The 23,479-nt window shown below is 41.6% G+C and overlaps 1 long non-coding RNA gene across 1 annotated transcript; it reads right to left on the bottom strand.

Annotated features, from left to right (window-relative positions):
- Positions 1 to 5,025: 5,025 nt before the first annotated feature.
- LOC124613965 lies at positions 5,026 to 22,239 on the bottom strand. Its single transcript, XR_006979666.1, has 2 exons — positions 22,195 to 22,239; positions 5,026 to 5,351 (listed from the first exon to the last, which is right to left on the bottom strand). It is a non-coding gene; the product is annotated as an uncharacterized LOC124613965 (long non-coding RNA).
- Positions 22,240 to 23,479: the final 1,240 nt, after the last annotated feature.

Consider the following 23,479-nt stretch of genomic DNA (forward strand, 5'->3'; position numbering starts at 1 on the left):
TTACACTACCCATTACTCTTATTATACGCTTCTGTACTCTAAAAATTTTTTCTCTGTTTGTGGAGTTACCCCAAAATATGATACCATATGACATAATGGAGTGAAAATAAGCAAAATATGCCAGTTTTTTTATATTTATATCTCCTATGTCTGACATCATTCGCATTGCAAACACAGACTTGTTTAGGCGCTTTAGCAGTTCGTTAGTATGTTGCTCCCAACTGAATTTATTATCAAGTTGTAATCTCAAGAATTTTACACTCTCAACTTCTCCTATTTCCATGTCATCATATTTTATACACAAAAGGATATCTCTTGGAAGTTCTGAACTGCATATAGTGGGTCTTTTCAAAGTTTAGTGACAGTGAATTGGCTATGAACCACTTATGAATGTCAGTAATAATTTGATTAGCTGCCCTTTCTAAATTTATATTTGATTTACTATTTAATGCAATGTTTGTATCATCTGTAAAGAAGACAAACTTGGCATCTGGTAATGTAACAGATGACAGGTTATTAATATACACAAGAAATAGTAGTGGACCTATTATAGAACCTTGGGGAACATCACATGTAATTTCTTCCCATTCAGATGATTTCTGGCTGCCTACTGCTGAAGTGTTACATGATGACACCCTTTGTTTTCTATTAGTAGGATATGACTGAAACCACTTTGCAGCACTACCAGTGACGCCATAATATTTTAATTTACTTAAAAGAATGCTGTGATTCATACAGTCAACCGCCTTTGATAGGTCATAGAATATGCCAGTTGCCTCTAATTTGTTGCCCAAAGAATTAAAGACTTTTTGCTGTAAGTGTAAAAAGCTTTCTCAATATCAGAAACCTTAAGAAACCCAAACTGAGACTTTGACAGTATGTTATTTTCACTAAGGTGCTTAAGTAGACGCTTGAACATAACCTTTTCAAAGATTTTTGAAAAAGCCGGCAAAAGTGAGATCGGTCGGTAATTTGACGGCATTTCTTTGTCCCATTTCTTGTGGAGAGGTATAATTTCAGCATATTTAAGCCAGCCTGGGAATGTTCCTGTGACAAGTGATTGATTACACAAAGATCACATGAACACTCTTTTATTAACTTTTTTGATATGTTATCATAACCACTAGAATGCTTTGATTTCAAGGACTTTATGATGGCTTCTATTTCTTTGGGTGAAGTAAGTGTCAATTCCATTTTACTGAGATTGCTTGTGTGCACTGGTTTCAGATATTCCATTGCATTATTTACTGAATCTGACAATCCCATGCTATCAGTAACAGAGACAAAATACGTGTTTAAATGGTTTGCAACACAACATGCGTTTGTTACCAGGGTTTCATTTATTTTTAGAGATATTTGTTCCTGCTCATTTCTGGTCTTACCTGTTGCTGTCTTAACTGTATCCCACAATAGTGACACAAGTTGTTTACAATAGAATGAAAATCTGACATCAGTGAAGATCATTATTGGTTCCAGAGGAATATAATTATATATATATATATATATATATATATATATATATATATATAGTAAATAATAATTTCATAGTAGTTATATGCTACGTGATGGTTAGTGAAACCATGATCGCTTCATAGTATCAGTCACGTTGTTGCTTATGGTTTTCAGTTTCCAAGAATATGTTCAACAGTGTCATGTTCCTGGCTTTCTCTCATATTGGATGAGTGTTAAGCGTATTGTGGTTCCTATCAGACTTGTTTAAGTGCATTATAACCGATTCTTGGTAATTGCTGACAGTCACAGTTGTGTCAAAGGAAAAAAAAAAAACATTTTGAAAACATTTTCAGAAGCACGGTACCCCACTGCTAGTATTACGGTTTTAAAACCGTTAAGTCGCTATTAAAGCACGATCCATTGACGAAAAGGTTAGTAGAAGGCAGCGACTTTTGTACGCAGAGTTCTGTTGTCAGAATTTACCGACTCGATTCTATTATTTCGGATAGGCATGTTTTGTAACTAGTGTTCAGTCTTTGGAAGAAGAAATAGTGTCACTTTATGCCTAGCAACCTCTGTTCTGTAGGTTCGAGAAGGACAGCATATTCTCGTAATAAAACTGATGTATACAGTTTGATTCAAAAAGATAGACTAGAGTTAAACAATTTAGTACAGACAAACTGTGGCCGGCCGGAGTGGCCGAGCGGTTCTAGGCGCTACAGTGTGGAACCGCGCGACCGCTACGGTCGCTGGTTGGAATCCTGCCTCGGGCATGGATGTGTGTGATGTCCTTAGGTTAGTTCGGTTTAAGTAGTTCTAAGTTCTAGGGCACTGATGACCAGACCAGTTAAGTCCCATAGTGCTCAGAGCCATTTGAACAAACTGTGGAAAACAGAAACACATTGCACATGTCACTGGAAAGAGGAAGGTTCAAAGTTTTGTGTTCATTCAGTCACTATGCCATTCACTCAACATGAGCACCACACGATGTTCGAGAAATATCGGAACTGTGGTCCCTTTCATTCCACACACGAATCAGTAAGTCCTTATTTATTGGATCGACAGCTTCACCAATTCAGTTGCTAAGTTTTTGAAGCGTAGCTGCCATAGATGTGACAAAGACTCTGACTTTTATGTAAGCCGACAGTAAAAAAATCGCAAAAAGTGAGGTCTGATGACCTCGAAGACAAAAAACAGGGAACAATATCGTGTTGTCCATCTCTTACAGTACAACGTTGTGGGATGGTGGTGTTAAGAAAACGCTGCACCTGAAAGGGTAAACTGAGGCTCGGCGCCGTCATGCATAAAAATGTAAACACTGGTATCTTCGTGAATGCGAGGAAACAACCGATTTTGCATCATGTCCAGATATGACATTCCTGTCACAGTTTCCTCCGAAAAAAGGAAGATCCCTAAACTTTGTGAACAGAGACGGCAAAAAACTCGTTCAGAGTCGGTGAGTCTCTTTCATGTTCGATGACTACGCCAAGATTTTGTGACCTCGAAATTTTTACATTACGGCGCTTTACGTTACCTGATAGGTGAAACGTCGGTTCGTTCGAAAAAATGAGACGTACGAGTAGAGTTTTCTTTGCCGTACCCTCGAAATGAAATGCAAAATTCGTAACTTCTGTTACGGCCACTGGGACACAGTTGCTGCAGTAACTGCAACTTGTAAGGCCTCATATGCAGGTGTCGTTTCAGAACACTCCGCACCCTTGTTTGAGGAAGTTGAAGTTAATGACTGCCCGTCTTGTACACTGCCGAGGGCTCCGTACGTACGCATCTCTGGTGCGGCCGACATTTTCATCAGACGTGCGTGGCTGCCCAGTGCTCTTCCCTTTGCATGTGCAATCAACTTCCAAGAATTTGTTTTGCCTGTTATAAATCTGCTTGTGCCGGCACATGAGTGGCTGCTAGAGTACTGGCTATTCTTCATGTATTACTCTCCTAGTAGTACATATCGCATTGGGTTAATTCGGGACAGCTCTATCGAAAGGGGGCGTAAAATTCCTATTTAAAAATAATTTTGTTTGTGGCGGGAGACAAAGCAAAGCTTTCCGTTGATCTGGGCGGCGCATAAGAGACGTGATGGGCTCTACTATATCAACTGGTACCAATTATTTTGCTTTACTTGCCCTTTCTTATATTGTAAAACAGAGCAGTATTGAAGGAAAGGTTGCAGCAGTATGAGACTCAGCTATTTGTTGCCACGATATATTAATATTAATTTTATTGTGTTTGTGATAATAGTGTTGTGTATGTTTTGGGACCAGTTAATGTGGGAAACTTGGCCACGTTCTTGTGGAGTGTCACGGCTTCTACCGCCCTGTCGAACCACTTGCAATATCAGAAGGTTTCTCAGGATATTTTGTAAAAGTTTGGCTTTAAAATTTATTATTAGTGTTGTTGTAAACGTCTTTTCTTAAAACATTCTTGAAATTGATTTATATGTCAATCGATGTACCCAGTTAAACTTCATTTGGGTGTTACTGTGAGTTTGTGTACATTATTCCACACATTGCTAAAAGCTTTTAAGAGATCTGGGGATCTTAAAAGTACAGGCTTCAAATGAAATCTTATTTGAAGCCTGCAGTTTTAAGATCATGTAATTTTTCTCTCAAGTGCTCATTGATTTAAAGAATATTTGGTAAATTTCGTCATACCTGAATCTTTGCCTTGCAATGCTTTCAACTTGCAATCTGGTAACTATACCTTTTGGTTTTGGGAGCGATCCTTTTAAGTTTGCTGATTTATGTGGAATCTTGTCATCTTAATAAATTCTAATTAAAATTTGGAATAAGCAATGATATCCAATTCCCATTTGCACAGACTATTTTTATCCTTCCTAGTAGAGGCGTATCGAGGCGTCTCCTTGTATGAATAGAAAATCATTCTGTTCCTCTGTGTGTAATCCGTGGAGACAAGGCAAGCAAACTCCAGTTTCTTCTTTTTTCCTTTAAATTACTATTCACATGCAGGGAACTGAATCGTGAATACAAGAGAGGAAAGAACTTATGACGCTTTAAGATGGTTGGTTGAGAAATGAAAATTGCCTTCGGATCACTTCATTGCCAAATCGCGTATGAGTTATGCAGTGCTTCTCTTGAGCTTAGTTAAGCAACATTTCTGCTGCATTATCGAATGTTTTCCAAGCTTTTTAGTGGTAGAGCATGGGAATTGTGGATAAGCCTGCTTGGTCCAGCACCACAGCTCAATGAAACAGTGTGGAGAAAAAGACGATTTTTTTTCACAACATCCTTTGTGCACGCTATCAGTATTATTTATAGCTTTTCATCACATCTCGACCGCACTTCACTTATGGTATCCCGCGTCCGGCCATCCTGATTTAGGTTTTCCGTGATTTCCCTAAATCACTCCAGGCAAATGCCGGGATGGTTCCTCTGAAAGGGCACGGCCGACTTCCTTCCCCATCCTTCCCTAATCCGATGAGACCGATGACCACGCTGTCTGGTCTCCTTCCCCAAACCAACCAACCAACCAACTTATGGTATTTTTGCCTCGGAGGAGGTGTATGTTTTCAGGAAAGTAACGAAAGAGTATTCGGAGCTGTACCAGCTGAAACTTTGCTTTATTAACCACAGTGAAACGCACAATTAAGTTTCGAAGGCAAGTCCATACATATGTACGATAAAGCGTAGAAGAGTAAGCTGATGGGTAATGGGGGTGCGTCGAAGCCAGGAACTCCTGCGCTAGTTCCATCATCCGTAGTAGCCGTAGTAGCGCCTGTAGTACGGTCTGTAGTAGCCTCCTCCGTAGTAAGGGCGGTAGTAGCCGAGTCCGTAGCCGCGGCCGTACCCGTAGTACGAGGGGTAGCCGTAGCCGTAGAACTGCGCCGTCCCAGCCGCCACCAGCATCACCACCAGCAGCAGGAGCATCTGCAACGTAGGAGGCTGCTCACCGACCATCGTACACATCTCAGCAACTGGCTGCAGCTATATGGGCTGTACCTTTAAACTACAGCTGAAATGAGTTTGTGAAGCAGCTTTTCTCTGAGAAATGTAAAGGACGGACCATGAAAGGAAATAAAAAGAACTGTAGGAAGTGACAGGAATCAATGCGGAAAGTTTTGGTCAAGAGCTTAGTTAAAACCAGTAAACCCCTACACTCAGATTCTTTATAGAATCCAACTCCTTGTGCAAAACTGGATCAAACCACTCATTACTTTACAGATTAGTTAATGTGTTAAGCATGTAAGCGAGATGAAGTTTAAAAAAGCCTTAAAATTACGTCAAAACTTTGTTGGAAGTCATTAAGTGTTCTCATTATCAAACACTGGCTGAATATTCTGTGAATCAAACCATTTTAATTACACGAAATATATGTAAAGGTAATTTTCTCTTCATCAAAAATTTTAGTCAAACAATTCAATTTTCAAGATATTACAATTCTGAAAAAAATAGAGATCATCAGAACTGTTTAAAAGAGTTTACTGAGATACATGGCTTTTTATATTATCGGCTCTTTATTGCAGTATTGTGAATAATTTGTCAGAATCAACTTCACACAGTGTGAAAGTTCAGGCGGTTATTTGTCATGTTAGTACAAACAGCAATCTCGGTTTCAATGACACAAAGTACACTACTGGCCATTAAAATTGCTACACAACGAAGATGACGTGCTACAGACGCGAAATTTAACCGACAGGAAGAAGATGCTGTCATACGCAAATGATTAGGTTTTCAGGTCATTCACACCTACAACGTGCTGGCATGAGGAAAGTTTCCAACCGATTTCTCATACAGAAACAGCAGTTGACCTGCGTTGCCTGGTGAAACGCTGTTGTGATACCTCGTGTAAAGAGGAGAAATGCGTACCATCACGTTTCCGACTTTGATAAAGTTCCGATTGTAGCCTATCGCGATTCCGGTTTATCGTATCGCGACATTGCTGCTCGCGTTGGTCGAGATCCAATGACAATTAGCCAAATATGGAATCGGTGGGTTCAGGAGGGTAATACGGAACGCCGTGCTGGATCCCAACGGCCTTGTCTCACTAGCAGTAGAGATGACAGGCATCTTATCCGTATGGCTGTAACGGATCGTGCAGCCACGTCTCGATCCCTGAGTCAACAGATCGCGGTGAACGTACACTGGAAGCGTGTATTCGTCATCGTCATACTGGCGTATCACCCGGCGTGATGGTATAGGGTGCCATTGGTTACACGTCTCGTCCACCTCTTGTTCGCATTGACGGCACTTTGAACAGTGAACGTTACATTTCAGATGTGTTACGACCCGTGGCTCTACCCTTCATTCGATCCCTTCGAAACCCTACATTTCAGCAGGACAATGCACGACCGCATGTTGCAGGTCCTGTACGGGCCTTTCTGGATACAGAAAATGTTCGACTGCTGCCCTGGCCAGCACATTCTCCAGATCTCTCACCAACTGAAAACGTCTGGTCAATGGTGGCCGAGCAACTGGCTCGTCACAATACGCCAGTCACTACTCTTGATGAACAGTGGTATTGTGTTGAAGCTGCATGGGCATCTGTACCTGTACACGCCATCCAAGCTCTGTTTGACTCAATGCCCAGGAGTATCAAGGCCGTTATTACGGCCAGAGGTGGTTGTTCTGGGTACTGATATCTCAGGATCTGTGCACCTAAATTGGGTGGAAATGTAATCGCATGTCAGTTCTTGTATAATACATTTGTCCAATGCATTTCTTCTTGCTGTAGCAATTTTAATGGCCAGTAGTGTATTCAACTGATCATTATCATCGTCGAGCGTGCTGTTGTTTCGCGCGGACTGGAAAACGGAGGTCTGTGTCTCCTACTGGAGTCTGAGCCAGTTCCTTCCTGCACCGCACACTGCGCTTCATGTCACAGCTAACCCTGAGCGCTCTCCCCTCTCACTGCAACCCCAACTCACAACACGCGTAGTTAGCGAGTACTAACCTCACCGTGGAGGAATGTAGGCTTTTGTTTGACGCGAGCGTTCAACGCGGTGATATGTAAATGGAGACGAAAGAAGCGGGGATATTGCTGTCGGATTTACTGCCAACGGATACCGTCCAAAACACTAAATGCCAACAAACTGGAATTTGCAACAACATCTCATTTAAGCCCATTTTCGGCAAGGGTGTTGAAAGATCGACTCCTAAACTCATGGCGATCGACCGGACGATTCCGACTGACAGGTTGAACACCACTGTTATGGATACTTCGCTGTCCGTTTTAAGAAAACGTAGCTTTTCAAGAATCTTATTGGTTATGGCTACATACCTCCTGAACTATACGTCGTACAAAGATATGTTTAAGTGCATCAAATGCTCTGTTTGGGTACTGACTGCAAAATGTTTTGCGAATAGAATAAGTTCAAAAATGGTTCAAATGGCTCTGAGCACTATGGGACTTGACATCTAGGGTTATCAGTCCCCTAGAACTTAGAACTACTTAAACCTAACCAACCTAAGGACATCACACAACACCCAGTCATGACGAGGCAGAGAAAATCCCTGACCCCGCCGGGAATCGAACCCGGGAACCCGGGAACCCGGGATAGAATCAGTAGTAAAGAAGTAAATAACGCCTGATGTGGCAGTTTTCACACATCTCAATGTTTTTGATGTCATATCTCCTGAACTGTTTCTCGCAATGATATAATTTTGCAGGAACATTCAGTTGTGTACGTGAATATCATCCGCGAAATGTGTTGTGAGTACAGTTACCGGTAATGAAGTAATTAATAAAATCTTTATGCTTCATGTGGCAGTTTTACTGCATGAACACCGACAATTTAGTAAGCGATAAACTCTTTTTGTTTCATTACTTTGTGGAGGTATCGGAGACAAAAAGTTTCTTAAGTGTTCTAAATTTTGCTTAAATTTTGTTGCAAGTCGCTACGTGCTTTCATTTTTAAATACAGGATGAATAAAGTCTCGGAAGTTACGTGTGATGCGCTACGCTCCTTTTCCACCTCCATCCCCAACAGAACTCCTTTGAGAGGTAGGTAGTTCTTACTCCCACAGTGTTGCTCTCCATTGCTTATTCATCGCAAGTACGTTGTATACCACGCCTGAATAAAACAGATCCAGACGTTTAGGAAGAGATAATATACACATACATTCATTTTTACAAGACACAGAGAAACTGACAATGAAAATTTTGTTTCCCCTGGAAGTCATTTAATAGGCAACCTGCAACTGAGATCATATGACCGTTTTAGCCGTTTAGTGATATAGATTCACGCAAATAGGTGACCTGATTTGGCGCAGCTGAAAGGATTACCATCCAACTAGCCACATGAATATCCTTCTGTGGAACCGGAGAACTGTCCCACAGGTTGATTTACCGTTATCATCCACTTTCAGATAGCTAAGAGATTAACTAAGACAGCGAACAGTTCGAAAGCCCTGTTTTCCCTGCGCACCCCAGAACACGTGGGCAGAAGCATTACTGGAAGGAAGCCCCTCGCAGATTTCCGTCCAGCGGCGTGAGGATCCTTAGGACCTACCAGCATTTTAAAGCATATTTCATTCCCGATGCCGCTATCGAAAAAACCAAACGCCTATTTCTTGCTATTCGGCAGTTGTGTTGACGTTGGGACGCTTCTCAAGGACCGAGATCCATTCATTTATAAGAGGCGATCAAAAAGGTTCCGTTTAAAGGCTTCGCTGTAGCGTATATGGAACGTAGCACGCCTTCGATGCGGCTTCGTAAGCACCGAGATGTTGGCAAGGAAACTGGAAATTAGTGGTAAGTTCCTAAGGGACCAAACTGCTGAGGTCATCGGTCCCTTAATCTAACTTAAACTAACTTGCGCTAGGGACAACACACACACACACCAGTGCCCGAGGGAGGACTAGAACCTCCGGGGGGGGGGGGGGGGGGGGGGGGACCGCACGAACCGTCACAAGGCGCCTATGACAACGCGGCTACCCCGCACAACTCCTAGGCAAGGAGTTACAGTCTTTCCGACGTGCGTACGGTAAGTGCGGAAACGTGAACTACAGTGACATTACTACCATTGCTTCCAAACGGGACCAACGTGCTGTTACTCTTTTCTTGGCTGCCGAAGGACAAACGCCGGTAGACATCCATCTGAGAATGCAGAATGTGTACGGGGCAGCACGTCTATTGAAAACCATCGTTTTGAAATGGTGCGCCAAGGTGTGCTGCTGCTTCACGATAACGCAAAGGTCGTAACGCAGAAGTTACGCCAACACGAGTGGAAGACACTGGAGTACCCGCCCTGTAGTCATGATCCCTCCCCACGTGATTATCAAGCTCGCCCTCGCTTAAAAGAATGCCTTGAAGGGTCGACGATTCCTATCGGACGAGGATGTGCATCAGGCATGTACGGACTTCTTCACGCAGGAGTACACGGTGTTTTATCAAACGGGTATCTCCAGCCTGGTGTATCGGTGCTATAATTTCCTCAATGCTCCAGGAGATTTTGTCCGATTGGCATACCCGTTCTTGAGCGTAGGCCTTCAACGGAAACTGTTTGATAGCCCCTTACGATTTATTTCACTCAACACTTTAGCTCAGTCTCGAGCCAAACACCTTCTGCAATCATAATTTCAAATTAATACAGAATAGGGCTAAATAAAGCAAATATTTCATTTATAAAGAATGTCATTACGAGGGCTGCACAGTAGATAAATATACAGAGTGACAATTATTGAACTATACGAAAAAAAGGATATTAGTTACGAATTATGTCGTACACACACTTTATTCGACATGTAAACGTCACTACAGATATTAGGATTTAGGTTATGACATGTTAGATGTACCTGTCATCATTGGCGATGATGTGACGTAGACGAATAAGGAAATTCTGCATGACTCGCTGAAGTATCTGAACATCGATGCTGTCGATGACCTTCTGATTGGCTGTTTTCAGCCCAGAAATAGTTTTGGGGTTATTGCTGTATACCTTGTCTTTAATACAGCCCCACTAAAATGAATCGAATGTGTTCAGATCCGGAGAATATGGCGACCAATGAAGGCCCATGAAAGTGGCCTCTCGGTAGCCAGAATGCGATCCCGAAGGTGCTCCTCCAGGACATCAATCACTCTCATGCCTCGATGGGGGTCGAGCTCCATCTTGCATGAACCGCGTCTTATCGAAATCAGGGTTGCTTTGGATAATGGGGATGAAATCATCTTCTCAAACCTTCACGTACCGTTCGGTAGTCACCGTGCCATCAAGGAATATCGCACCGATTATTCCATGACACACCACACAATCATCCGTTCAGGTTGAAGAGACTTCTCGTTCGAGAAACGCGGATTCACAGTCCCCAAAATGCACCAATTTTGATTATTGACGAACCCATGAAAATGAAAGTGAGCTTCGTTGCTAAACCAAACCATAATGCGGATACTGATTCTCATCATACCCCGCGGTCGACCTTGCAGTTGGAACGTCCTAACGCAAACCGTTCAGAAATTATGGCGATTTTGTGTCATATAGTTCAATAATTGTCACTCTGTATGTAAAATAATGTACTGTGCTACTCTCTTGTTTCATTTTCCACCTACGCATTTCGATAGTTTCAATTTGTTTAGATACAAAAATTTATTAAAGTATAATGTGCAACACTGAAGAGCAAATACAATAACTAGTAGCATAATTCCCATCCCGCTTGCCTTCAAAAGATGGAACATAACCTGCTTTCCACGTCTGATGAACTGAAAAGACATCTATTCTCTTCTCTAACACCAGCAATATAACTACGCCGCTCTCCACCTGAAAAGAATGACGTGAAGCATCGAAACGTATAGTGGGAGAATAAACCTGTGACTGTCGCAGTAAACTATTTTATGTTTTAATTTATATAGCCCTTGGTATTTCGAAAGACTAAGAGTATCTAGAAACGATTTCAGGCACTGAGGCGAGATAGTTTCTGATTTACTACACTCTTTCATCCACAATTCGTGAGAGAGGTGTGGGTTGTTGTAATTTTTTGATTTTTACAGCCATTACCAGAGCAGGCTGCAAGTGGGGCATAGGAAATTCCAGTTGGAAGTGCTTTGATCCGTGTTTTCCACACTTTTATAAACTAGTTAAAAATTTAAAAAAATCATTCAAAGCTATGGTGAAGTGTTATTTTTCGACTGAAGAGGTGCGATTTACCTTGTTGTTTGCTGTAACCATAAGTGATATTGGCTTTTGGGAAGACAACGTACTAACAAAATTGTCACTGCTGATTCGAATGATACGTCTACATATTATTTATTTATTTAAAATAAATAAATAAATAAATAAGGTGTCAAATCCGATGAATGGGCCGACCAAAGTACAGGTCCTCTGAATCCAGTCCAACAATTTGGAAACAATTCGTGAAGACATGCTGTAGTGTATGGTGCACTGTCGGCTGGACAACTGTCTTCTTGGTACGACAGGTTCCTCCTAGTCTACAGCATCCATCTTATAGCGCCCGTGGAAGATGGTCTGTTAGGAGGTTGCGACACTTCTGCGTACTCAGTGTTCCATCTGTGAAACATGGGCCTATGAGCTGATGGTTCACTATCCCACACCTCACGTTTGCACTCAATGGACGCTGATATTCCATTTTACGAAACCAACGGGGACTGTCAACAGACCAGTAGTGTTTGTTTCAGCTATGAATGGTAAATGTGGCTTCATCACAAAACAAGACACATGATACATCTGGAGTATCCTGTCTTAATATCCATGTACAGACGTTAACACGATTCTCACAATCGTTTCCATGAAGCTTTTGACGTGGTAAGGATGGAACCTATGCCGATGGAGAACATATGGTGTACCTGCCTGACTCATGCCATTTCCTCGTGCGTTTGCGCGGGAGCTAATGTGCGGGTCAACTGCACCAGGAGCAAGAACACTAATTTCCACATCTACTGTCGTCACTTGTTTCCTTCTTTCACGTTGTCTAGGTGTTACACTGCAGCTTCCAAGGCAGTGGTTGAAGAGGTAAGGAAATAATTGCCGAGACGTTTGACATCTATTGGGATATCTTGCCGCATACAACGTACAAGACCGAACTTCATTCTTCCTACATTCTCCATATACCATGAGCATGTCGGCTTTTTTGTATTGGTAAATCCCATCGTCCACTCACGACCTACTGCTTGGACTGTCACACACTGGCTAGTAAATCACAATGCACTCAGAGAAAACACAAGCCCACTGTAGGTAAACATAACAACATTGTACCTAGCAACTGCGCAGGTTGAATGGCACAAACAGTGTCTGTCTAGAAATTTATCAAAATACAATATCTCGAAAATGACTCGCACTGGACTCCTGCAGCAAACGCCACTGGAATTTTAATTTACCCGACTTTTAGTTTGTTGATGCCAACAGCCATTCCATTTCAAAAAGTATAAGTTTGCATAAAATATACACTTTGTAAGTATTAATACGCTCTGTTGATTAACCCGCCAAGTTAGCTGGGGGCACTAATGTGGTGCTTCCTGGACTCGGGTAGGCGAATTAACGGCGGGGGGCCGGTGTGTCGGCCAGCCTGGATGTGGTTTTTAGGCGGTTTTCCATTTCCCACTAGGTGAATACCGGACTCCTCCCCACGTCCCGCCTCGGTTACACGACTGACAGACATTTGAAAATGTTCACACTATTTCATGGCTTACACTAAACGCAGACAGCTGGGGTACACTGATTACAACCCCGAGGAAAGGGGGGGGGGGGGGGGTACGGTGTGGCGGCAGGAAGGGCATCTCATACTAAGAATACCAAATTCCATCGTAACAAGGCCGACCCCGCGCTTGAGTGGGACAGAGGCCAAAGAAAATGATGATGATGATTACACTCTGTTGACTGGCTTAAAATACTAGCCACTGACTACCAATCCATTCCGTGTCAACCGCACATCAATAGGAATTTCTATTTCCGCAATATTTGCAGAGGAAGTTTGGGTGATCCACTGTATATAATGAATGTGAGGTTTTCTGATGTACGTTTTCTAATTGAACTACAGACACTTCTCTGTTGCGCTAGAAAGAGCCTTTGAAGAGGACTTCAGCAACATGGTGTGTGTGGAACTTGGTCAAATAGTAACCACAGTCTCGCTGAAACACGAAACACTGAAATGGCCTGCACGCTCACCAGACTTAACGCTTATGGGCATTTATCTGTCGGGAAAATTAAGAAAAGAGGCATACAAGTAAACTTCAGTGCGTCTCAACCCTTAAAACGCCGTACAACACTTACCTGGACCGCGCCAGTTTCACATGCAATTCAGCATGTGGTTGTAGCAGGGATCAGTTCTCAAGGTCAACAATATGAGTCAGTGGTCGTCAAACAGCGATCCGCGGGCGCATGCGCCCGAGTTAAGCGTCCGTACGATCTCGCGGTTCTCAGCCGCGTTTTGTAATAATAAGCTTCTAGCAATCAACAGCAGAAACAAAAAACGTCAACTAACGCTATTAGCATATTAAGAGTATTATTCTTGCTCTGTAACCAACAAAAATACATTGTAATATTTCAAGATGTATCGAGTTTTAATTGATGTTAGTGGGTTCGGCCGTGAGGTAAGTACAGTTTGGCCCTTATCTCAGAGAGCGAGTGCAAGTAGCGGGGCAATGCAAGGGGAATATATGTGAGAAGGGGAATATTTTATTGCTTGTCATCCAATGCGCGCGCAAATCGAAGAGACCAGGTCTTATGGCATAAATTTCGAACTGAAGTAACATGGACTCATGAATGCGCATCCGTCATCTTCAAGCGTGCTGCACGTTTGTAGCAGATAATATAAAATCAAATTAAGGTTGCTGTAATATAAAACAGTGAGATAAAGAAAAACAAAATTACAAAAATCATTAAACATCTGCGACCGTGTCTGGTGTCTCATATTGCAATTACCGTTATTAATTAATGTAACATACTAATTTATGTAGTTTACCACTTAATAATGCCAGTAGGGGAAAGTGTGGTACAGTAGGCAGGACGAGAAAAGTGGCCATTGTATAGTTTTTGCCGTAAACAGCGCTACTGCCTGCCGCGAAGTGATCACACTGCTCAAGTACATGACCATGTTTGTCAGTGAGATTGATACAGGAAGCTTGTCCCGTTATCTTTTAGTATTTTTGGTTTTGAGTCGTCTGATGTGAGGTAAGTCATTTATATTACTCCTGTAACCTTACTTGTGTGGAGAGCAACATATTTATTTTACAACATCAATGTTTAAACAACGTCTCTTGGCCTACAAATGTAGTTCCCTGTTATTTACTTCAGTCTGATAGTTTCTTCTGTGAATCACTAAAGCCGGAGTGACGTCCTGTCGGGAAAAGTGGGTCATTACTTGTCGGGAAAACTTGCCCAGGTATTCACCCCAAAAGGGTTAGTTTTTTTACAAAAAACATGCATAATACAACTCTTTTGTACACGAAGCTATCATCCGCCGTTTTATCCCTTTGTGACGATTTTGAACTAATTAATTTCTATTATTTAAAACTGTTTTTCTTTTGTTTTATTTGGCGTAATACAAGAGGCCGATTGAAAATTTATTGACGGCTGCAGTGGCTTGGTATTGATTCACTTGGTATTGATTCAACATGCTTCGAAAATGGGCCCGGAAAGCAGAAAAGAACATCGGATCCTGTTGCGGTGGCAGTGGCAACGTTACCCTCTTAGGTACGGAAAATTGGTCACTGTGTAAGGCTCCACAACAATGCATGCAGTTCCTTTATGCTATTTTCTTTTCTTTTTAAAGACATTTCATGTGATTCTTTGTGGATTCAGTATGTGTAATTGCTAAACTTCGATCAATAACCACGATTTGATGAAAATTGAATTTCTTTTTGAGTGGTTACCTTCCCGCTCTCCCCCCCCCCCCCTCCCCTACCTATGCATCCCGAGTTGTCACTGTATAATGTCAGTATTGGCTCTTAAACAAAACAAAAAAGTTTGGTGACCACTCACCAATATACTCGATCTGGTGGTCATTCCGACAACAACAGGAAGGGACAAACGCTGTCAAATCCAGTTTAACATGCCGAACCTATGAATTACGTGGGGAAAAGCCAGGAAAAAGAGGAAGTAATGTACACCAGAAAATACGTTACACTGCACGGTGTAACTTGATTAAGACACCACCTCAATGTATTTGCGTATATTTAGGATGACCTGTCTCAAATCTTTAAAATTGTGCGACTTGCAGCCCACTTCACATAAAAACTAACCACTGTTTATTCTATCAGTTTTCTGGAGTGCATCCTATATATTGTTTTTCTGATATATCGCCAGACAACCATTCAGCCAATCTCAAGGTGAGTCCCTTGCAAAATTTTTAAATAACTTTGCAGAGTAAAACCACATGCGTCAGAGATAACATGGTTACGACAGCGTGAGTCATAGATAAAACTTTACGCCTCTATGTGCAAAACACAGCAAGCACAGAGCCAGCGAAATCGCAGTGCTTACGAAGTATTTTGTAGGTTATTGTGGATGGCGTATGTTGGAATGCCAGGCAGCGTAGACAGTGTAGACTTAGAACAGTATTTTTTTTAATTTATTTATTTTATTTTATTTATTTATTATTATTTTTTTTTTTTTGAGAGCGCAGACGTGAAATGATTTTTCATGATTCGTCGAGCTGAGACGTTCTTCTACTGACTGTATTACCACAGCCTCCTTGATAATTGAATCCCATAAGAATGAGGCGGTGGCCACTATCTTAACTTCTCGTAAGCCATGGAATTGCCAGTGGAAATACAACTTTTAGCCACTGTGATTTTTTAAACCCATGAAGTCAATATTGCATATGAAATCTTCTTTATTTGGATGTGTTACTAGTTTCGGCTAACAATCTAGCTATCTCCAGATGATAAACCATTCGTGTTGGTGCCATTTCGACTTCACGCATTATTAAAATCTTTCTTAAAATTACGACATCCATAAATGAAATAATTAAAAACAGCTTTTCATCGTTCGTTGCCAGTATAATTGAACGATAATCATAAAACAAAGGTGTTATGCCATTTCATCTTTGTAATTGACATAATCAGTATTTAGAGATCATCATATTCAGGATGGACCATTTTAATCCATAATCGGGAATAACTCGGGACAGATATGAGATACAGTAAAATGTTGTAGATAAAAGTAGTAGGTGGCGAAGAGGGGCACACACTGCTACTAATGGCCGTGACCTCGAAGGTGATTTTCAAAGTGATTTCGAGGTTAAAGCTTCTTTTTTTAATGCGAACGATAATATTTGATTTAAGATTTGAAAAGAACGGTAACTTTTAAGTATAAAATGATACGTTACTCAAGATCATGGCAAGGTTCAATGAAGGACAAATAAGCAAAACCGTTTTTAGTTAAAGCTATTAACTCTTAAGTAAGAGTGCAGGAATATGATGTAAGATACAATTCGGAAGCTGCATAACGGTTCATCTATCATTAGCATAATCTTAAAGGTAATTATCGAAGATCATTCGAAAGTTGAGTCTTGTTTCATGGAAACACCTATTTGTGACATCGGATTTGGAAAGAGCGAAAGAGATTTGAACTTTCAGTTGTAGCTAACGTGTTTATTGCCAAAAATAAATATGTTGTCGTTGTGGTCTTCAGTCCTGAGACTGGTTTGATGCAGCTCTCCATGCTAATCTATCCTGTGCAAGCTCCTTCATCTCCCAGTACCTACTGCAACCTACATTCTTCTGAATCTGCTTGGTGTATTCATCTCTTGGTCTCCCTCTACGTTTTTTACCCTCCACGCTGCCATCCAATGCTAAATTTGTGATCCCTTGATGCCTCAGGACATGTCCTACCAACCGATCTTCTAGTCAAGTTGTGCCACAAACTTCTCTTCTCCCCAATCCTATTCAATACATCCTCATTAGTTACGTGATCCACCCACCTAATCTCCAACATTCTTCTGTAGCACCACATTTCGAAAGCTTCTATTCTCTTCTTGTCCAAACTATTTATTGTCCATGTTTCACTTCCATACATGGCTACACTCCATACAAATACTTTCAGAAACGACTTCCTGACACTTAAATTTATACTCGATGTTAACAAATTTCTCTTCTTCAGAAACGCTTTCCTTGCCATTGCCAGTCTACATTTTATATCCTCTCTACTTCGACCATCATCAGTTATTTTGCTCCCCAAATAGCAAAACTCCTTTAATACTTTAAGTGTCTCATTTTCTAATCTAATTCCCTCAGCATCACCTGACTTAATTCGACTACATTCCATTATCCTTGTTTTGCTTTTGTTGATGTTCATCCTATATCCTTCTTTCAAGACACTGTCCATTCCATTCAACTGCTCTTCCAAGTCCTTTGCTGTCTCTGACAGAAAAAAAAGTATAATGTTATTTTGTCATCAGCAAGAAGGAACAAGCATATAAAAGGTAAATAATTGATTTATAAATCGTTGAGTGAGTCCACTCGCTTCTCATTCCTCGGGATGACGCTTACAATCGAAGACTGTATTTTGCTGCATCCCTCCTGTGTTCCGTATTAATCCCTACTACAATCAGCAACATATTTATATATCTGACGTTCATTGGACCTTGCAATGACCTTGAATAATATATCATTTAATACGTAAAATTTCCCGCACTTTTCAAATCATCAGTAAAATATTAGGATTTCCATTCAGTAAAATCACTTTAATCGCCAAATCACATTGAAAATCACGTTCGAGGTCACGGCCTTTAGTAGCAATGCGGGACCGTCTTTGCCACCTACAACTTCCCTTGGTATTCCCGATTATGGATTAAAATTATCTATCCTGTATATGCTACTGATTGTGTCAGTTACTAAATTTTAGTGACATAACGGCTTTGTTTTATGAGCACAGTTCAATTACACTGGTCACGAATGGTGAAAAACCGTTTTTGTTATGTTATTTACGGATGCTGTCATTTTAAGAAAGATTTTATCGATGTGTGAAGTCGTAATAGCACCAACACTAAGCAAGAATGTTTTATGATCTGATGATAGCTAGATTTTTAGCCGAAACTAGTAAACAATCCAAATAAAGAAGATTTCTTGGACGAACGTGACTTCATGAGTTTTAACTTCCTAACATAAATAAAAAAAGGACAACAGATCGCGTATCTCCTGGGTGACAGTGCCAACAAACTTGAAACCAGACATAAAAAGCAGTGAAATTTTGAACTCGGAGTGGACAATGTTTAGGAACGATAGGACTGATGCTATGGGAGGTGGTGTGTTCATTGCAGTTAAAAGCTGTTTAAACGCAGTTGAGATCGATACTGGGTCGGACTGTGAAATAGTCTGGATAAAGCTGTCAATTAGACATGGATTGACCATTTTATTGGGATGTTTTTACAGACCACCATCATACGCAACAAACGTCGCAGAACGTTTCAGGAAAAGTCTTCAGTATATAGGAAATAAATATCCAAATTATCCATTAGTTATAGGTGGAGACTTTAATGTGGCATCCGCTGACTGGGCAAATTACACGTATATCACAGGGGCAGAATCAAAGACTCGTGTGAAATAATCCTAGGAGCGCTCTCAACATACAACCTTGAGCAATTGGCTAGAAAACCAACTCGAGATGGGAACATATTAGATATCTTGGCGACAAACAGATATTTTGAGGAAGTTGATTTAGAAGAAGGTATTAGAGACCATAATGTCGTAGTGGCTTCTATGTCAGTGGAAGTTGCAAAAGAACCAAAGAAACAGCGTAGAGTTTTCTTGTTTGAGAAAGAAAATAAAAGTGTCATTAATGAATATCTTCATAGTCAGCTCCAAGCATTCACCGTAGGGCACAAAGATATTGAGCATATTTGGTCGGAATTTAAAGGTATTGTCCACCACGTGCTAGAGAAGTATGTGCCTAGTAAACATATAGGGGAGGGAAAGGATCCACTTTGGTACAAGAAACATATTAGGAAGATGCTGAGAAAGCAGAGAATTTTGCACAGTCGTTTTAAGCGTAGTCACTGCCCCGCTGACAAACAGAAATTATGCGAAATGAAAGCAGCTGCCAAAAGATCTATGAGAGATTCAATTAACGAATCTGAAAACAGTATTTCATCAGCAGATTTTAAAAGTAACCCCAAAAAATTTTAGTCATACGTAAAATCTATGAACGCTACAGATAATTCAGTACCTTCTCTTGCTGACAGTACGGGTAATGTAACGGATGATGATAAACAGAAGGCCGAAATTCTAAACCTAGCCTTCAAAAACTCGTTTACGTTGAGGACTGTAGCACCATTCCCCCTTTCAATTATCGAACAAACGCAAGGATGGCTGACATAGTGTGTGGTGTCACCGCTAGACACTACACCTGCTAGGTGGTAGACTTTAAATCGGCCGCGGTCCATTAGTATACGTCGGACCCGCGTGTCGCCACTGTCAGTGATAGCAGACCGAGCGCCACCACACGGCAGATCTAGAGAGACGTACTGGCACTCGCCCCAGTTGTACAGCCGACTTTGCAAGGAAAGGTTCACTGACAAATACGCTCTCATTTGCCGAGACGATAGTTAGCATAGCCTTCAGCTAAGTCATTGGCTACGACCTAGCAAGGCGCCATAGCTTTGATAATTAATATTGTGAAGCATGTATCATCAAGAGCGATGTTCTACAAATGTGGATTAAAGCTAAGTATTACAGCAACTGCGTCCATTTTCTAAGTTCTCATTTCGTTTTAACTGTTCCAGACCTCACGCCAATCTGCGTGAGCTTGACGCGTGCCTTTCGGCTTCCTCTCATTGTGTCTAGGCTGTCTTGTCTAGACACAACATAGTGTTTAGTGTATCTGGGATCGTAAAACAGCTAAGATCCTTAGACGCCAGGAAGGCATCTGACCCAGGCGGTATCCCCGTATGATTATATGTCGACTATGGTACAAATATAGCACCATTCTTATCCATCATGTATCAGATCGTTGGAACAGTGGAAAGTTCCACGGGACTGGAAGAAGACCCAGGTCATAGCAATCTATAAAAAGGGAAGAAAATCGGATGCACATAATTAAGGACGAATTTTACTGACTTCGATTTGTTGTAGAATCATGGAACATATTTTGTGTTCAGACATAATGACCTTTCTAGACTCTGAGAAGCTCATCTGCAGAAACCAGCACGGTTTTAGGAAACAGCGGTCATGCGAGACACAGGTGGCCCTCTTTGTGCATGATATCCAACAGGCTCTAGATACCGGCTCCCAGGTTGATTCCATATTTCTAGACTTTCGAAAGACGTTCGACTGAGTTCCGCACTGTCGCTTGCTCCAAAAAGTGAGCGCTTACGGTCCATCCGGTGACATATGCGGTTGGATAGAAAGATTTCTAACAGACAGAGAGCAGTACGTCGTCCTGAATGGGGTAACTTCAACAGAAACAAGCGTAACTTCAGGTGTGCTCCAGGGTAGCGTAATAGGACCGCTGCTTTTTACGATTTAGGTAAAGACTCTGGTTGATGGTATTGACAGCGGCATTAGACTGTTTGCCGTTGATGTTGTAGTCTACAGGAAAGTAGTATCACACGAAAGTTGTGAACAAATCAATGAGGATTTACAGAAAATAAATGCGTGGTGTAATGACTGGCAGTTATCTCTCAATATTTGTAAGTGTAACCTACTGCGTATAACAAGGCGAAAATCTCCATTAATGTACGAGTACAAAATAAACGCCCGGTCTTTGGAAGCGGTTAACATCCGTCAAGTATTAGGGTGTGACTATTCGAAATGATCTCACATGGAATGATCAGATTACACAAGTAACGGGCAAGGCGAACTCTAGATTGCTGTTTATTGGTAGAATCCTGAAGCGATGCAGTCCTTCAACAAAGGAAATTGTTTACAACACGTTAGTTAGTCCAGTCTTAGAGTATTGTTCGTCTGTATGGGACCCTTACCAGTTGGATCTGATTCAAGAGATTGAGAAGATCCGAAGAAGAGCGGCAAGATTCGTGACTGGCACATTTAGCCATCGCGGGAGCGTTACAAATCTGATAGAAAATTTGAAGTGGGGCACACTTGCAGATAGACGATGCGCTAAACGGAAGGGGCTCACTAAATTCCGAAATCCGATCTTCACCTAGGATGTAGAGCATATATTATTACCACCAACTTTCAAATCGCGCAATGATCACCATACAAAGATAAGGGAAATCAGAGCTCGTACTGAGGCGTTCTGACAGCCGTTTTTCCCTCGTCCGATCCGCGAGTCGAACAGGGGGGGGGGGGGGGGGAGAATATGACTTTTGCGCGAATTGTGCCCTCCTCCACACACTGCTTGGTGGCTAGTGGAGTATATATGTAGATGCAGCTGTAGATGTAGACACCTCAGGTTTGTTAGGCTGCAGCAGGCGAGTGTATCGCTGGTGTTCAATGCAATGTTCTTTTACGGTGCGTATTGTTCGTCATGTGTACATTTTACCGCGTTCACAAAGATTTTCATATATATATCTTCCGTGTAAAGAAGATTATCTTTCACAGATCCCAGAAGAGCTGTCGTCTTGCACTGTTGGTAAATGATGGAGTATTAAATCCATCGCGGAAACCTCAAGTAACTATTGGTTATTTACCCCGAAATGACTGATAATCGCCACATATCAGGCAGACACTACTCACATTTCAGAAGTATATGTAAATTGGAGCTTATGTTTTTGGAACTGTAGAAAATCTAAATCAGCGCACTTGGAACGCAAACGGGATCCTACTCCTGTCGAAGAAAAGCGCACTGTGCTAACTGATATGCCGCATCGCTCGGTAACAGCAACACAACCAGCCTACTAGCGTTACGTCTCACACTCTTACCGGGATTCCCGACATGGTTCTTGCGCTGTCTTCCTTCGAACTACGTACCTTCATCCCTGGGACCGATCTTTTGTTCCATATATACTGAGTCTCCCACGTGACGTTGTTGCATATAGCAGGTTCCATCTCTCTCACAACTGTCCCTTTTTGCACGCACTTCGCGGTTGCAGACGGAAAGTCAAAGCTCGGACAGGACGACGCCAACTTGCGAAACAGTGGGAAAATTCTACGGTCAACGACTGCGCAGAAGACGCTTTTTCTGTTCCGACTGACTGCTCACAAATTTACCTCGTGTACCGCTCCCGTCTAAACACAGCTGGGAGTCAAGCATCTTTCTTGGCACCGGTCCTGCCCTGTAATTTAACTGTGACAGACTGGAGGAAAACGAAGATGCGACGTATCTAATGTGTAGCGAAGTGATTATTCACGGCCAAGTGTTTCGCTACAATATAGTAATCGAAGTATTAAAGACGTGAAGAACATTAACCTGTGGATGTTTTTGTGGTCTTCATTCCAAAGACTGTCTCTGACAGAATTACAATGTGATCGGAAAACCTCAAAGCTTTTATTTCTTCTTCCTGGACTTTAATTCCTACTCCAAATTTTTCTCTTATTTCCTTTACTTCTTGCTCGATATACAGATTGAGTAACCTCGGGGATAAGCTACAATCCTGTCTCACTCTCTTCTCAACCACTTCATCCCTTTCGTGCCCCTCAACTGTTATAACTGCCACCTGGTTTCTGTACAAATTGTAAACAGCCTTTCGCTCCCTGTATTTTACCCCTGATACCTTTAAAATTTGAAACAGATTATTCCAGTCAACACTGTCAAAAGCTTTCTCTAAGTCTACAAATGCTATAAATGTAGGTTTAACCTATCTTCTATGAGAAGTCATAGGGTGAGTATTGCCTCCCGTGTTCCTACATTTCTCCTGAATGTAAACTGATTTTCGTTGAGGTCGTCTTCTACCAGTTTTTCCATTCTTCTGCAAAGGATTCATGTTAGTATTTTGCAACCGTGACCTATTAAACTGATCGTTTGGTAATTTTTACACCTGTCAGCACCTGCTGTCTTTGGAATTGGAATTATTATATTCTTCTTGAAGTCTGAGGGTATTTCGCCTGTCTCATACATCTTCCTTACCATATGGTAGAGTTTTGTCATGGGTGGCTTTCCCAAGGCTATCAGTAGCTCTAACGGAACATTGTCTACTCATTAATCTACATTGTCGGAACAAAGTCACAACACCACGAAATAATTAATCTAGGATAATGAAATTCCAGT

Source organism: Schistocerca americana, chromosome 4, assembly GCF_021461395.2.
Source record: "Schistocerca americana isolate TAMUIC-IGC-003095 chromosome 4, iqSchAmer2.1, whole genome shotgun sequence".
In the NCBI taxonomy this organism is placed as follows: domain Eukaryota; kingdom Metazoa; phylum Arthropoda; class Insecta; order Orthoptera; family Acrididae; genus Schistocerca; species Schistocerca americana.